Source organism: Oreochromis niloticus, linkage group LG5 (assembly GCF_001858045.2).
Source record: "Oreochromis niloticus isolate F11D_XX linkage group LG5, O_niloticus_UMD_NMBU, whole genome shotgun sequence".
NCBI lineage: Eukaryota > Metazoa > Chordata > Actinopteri > Cichliformes > Cichlidae > Oreochromis > Oreochromis niloticus.
This window is the reverse complement of record NC_031970.2, coordinates 16933188-16935904: the sequence shown is the minus strand read 5'-3', so window position 1 is coordinate 16935904 and position 2717 is coordinate 16933188.

The window sequence follows — 2717 nt, the reverse complement described above, 5'->3', positions numbered from 1 at the left end:
TAGTTTTCAGCCACTTTGGTCTGTGAGTGAGCCTGTGAGCGAATATGAGAAAAAAAAAATCTGACTTTCAGCAAGCAGTGATTACTCAAGTCTTTGGAATGAAGAACTTAACTACACGGCTCTTTAGATCTGTCTGATAATAGAGGAGACGTCCTGCTAAGTTTCACATACATGTCCTAATTGGCTGAGAGCTTTTAAAAGCCCGACAGTGTCAAATATGCGCGTCCATCTTTGTCTCACTATATTCCGCATACCATGGTTCCTGCACTGAAAAGCTGTATTACTACATTATTTTTCTTAAATTGTGTATGTCTTGTGTTGGATCCAGTGGTTTCCTCTGCTCGCTCACAAAAAAACTGTGAGGTGAGAAGGTCACTTGTTTGCTTCTGGCATTATTTACCAATGGATCACACTTTCTTTTATTTATTTATTTTTAAAAATCTAAATCAACAAATTGATTTGAGATGTGGTTTTGGTGCAGGTATCAGTTATTAAAGTTGAGGATATCTTAACCTGAAATATCACCAGCCAGCAGCTGCACAAATACAGACAATTATCAGAATTCAGTAGAATAGACCATAAAAGGAATAAAATGAAATACAAAAATACTGTAGATGTAGATAAAATATTAATACATAAAATAAACAAGAGTTGCAACCCAGATTAGATCAAATAACTGGCTATTACATAGCTTACAAGTATATCATAAAAGCATGGTTATACTGCAGAAATGAATCATGTAGTTTTACACTGTTGCCACGACATTAAATGATTTTAAGCAAAAGACAACTTAAATTAAATGTCACTTTAGCGTCCTCTAGAGGTCATGCTGATTGAAGGAAGATATGAGAGACGCTAATTAACAGATTAATGCTCATTTACACCTCCATAAACACATTCTTAACCTTTACACATGTCTTTGCCTTCACTGTAGGGTCCTGGTCAGTTTTGACCAAAGCCAATAATGTCTTTATAATATCAAAATCTGAACTACAGATCTGTTTAGAATGTATAAAGCCAATAAATAGATGATTAATTCTTAATGGATGTTTCAGAGAGCAGGGAAACCTTATTTTGCTTTGTTTAAGACATGAAAACACAACAGCTATAAGGGTCCAAATATATTTTAGAAAGTAAAATGGCGATAACGTTCAGAAAACGCTGGGATTTACTATACAACCATATAACCATTACAATCATTACTCCTCACTGCTGTTTTTATAAAAACATCACCATAACTACCATCTATAAGGATATTATACAGGGGTTGTTTTTTTTTTACTGTAATCACATCTCAAAATAGGTCAAATTTGGCCCAAACAGTAAGTAAATGTTAAATGCAGAACAGCTCAGAGGAGCCTCAAAACACAACAATAACAGATCGTGATATTTATACACACAATTCCCCTGACTTTTCAAGATGACTGAGCATGTATTGGAGTGACTGAAACAATAACCCACTCTAAGATCACCAGTATCTAGCACTGAATGGTGTAAGATGCATATTTTTGAGTGATGCCAAGTTTTCATCTTTTAATAAGTGGGATCACATGACCTATTTGTCATATTTATCTTACTGCTTAACCACATGTAGAGTAGAGAATCAGCACATGAACGCTCAACATGTTACTAAGAGATTTTAGCTTGGCTTTTTCTTCTTATTTGCTATGTGCTTATAGCTATTCTGGTTCAAAACGCTTCACATTTGTTCAGCAGATAGGTGCTAACATTGCAGTTTGGTGCTTAGTGAGGTTTTAGAGCCTTTTCCTGAAAACAGCTGCCTTCATCCATCACACTAGACGTGCTAAATATGGAGCAAAGCAATAGTTCAAGGCACGGAAGTAATGCTGCAGATTTAGCGCTGATTCTCTTTGCCCAGAGAATCACTGCCAAGCTTTTTCACATACAACTTAATTAGACAATACCTTCTTTTTTTAGCACAAGCTGGATAACAGATCACTCATTCATTGTGGTTGTGCTTAGGAGAGGAAAGGTGACATATCTTGATCTGATGCTTGCTTCAGATAATCTGCTTAAAGTAATGTTTACATGAAAAGCACAAAACTTTTCAACATGACTGATCAGCTGGAACAACTGGTTACATTTTTAGCTAAACAACTTGTAGTTGACTAAAAAGACAAACAGAAAAGCAGCACTTTGTGTCTCTCGCGTATTTCTATAATTATTGTCCCACAGAGATAGGTATCTCTTTAAAAGTATTTAAGCGCTCTTCTTATCAATACAAAAACATGCAAAGTACATATCTCCACTCAATTTCTACAATATTTTTCAAGTCTGTTGAGTTTTCAGTTTCATTAAAAAAATCATGTGCTGGTTGTTTGTTTTAAAAGGGTCATCAAAAATGTAAAAAAGAGACTACTAGCTCTGTGACTGGAACATAATGGTATTACATAAGAGGAGCTAAAGAAAACAGCACTACATTCTTGCTGACGTATGTCCTGCGCTTGATTTCTTCTAGTATTTCCCAGCTGGTTTTCTAGGCGTGGCTTTAGGAAGTGGTGAAAGACTTTACATAGCACAGAACAAAGGTAATATATGTAATCAATTTGTAGTCTGTCTTGTAACATATGTATCTAAAAGAAGTGAGTTTGAGGTTCAGGACATGTCTTCCTAAGGAGTGAAAAAATCAAAGGATGAAAGATGATGAGAGTCATGAAACAATCTGAGAGATATATCGTGTTTCATACGAACTGCTT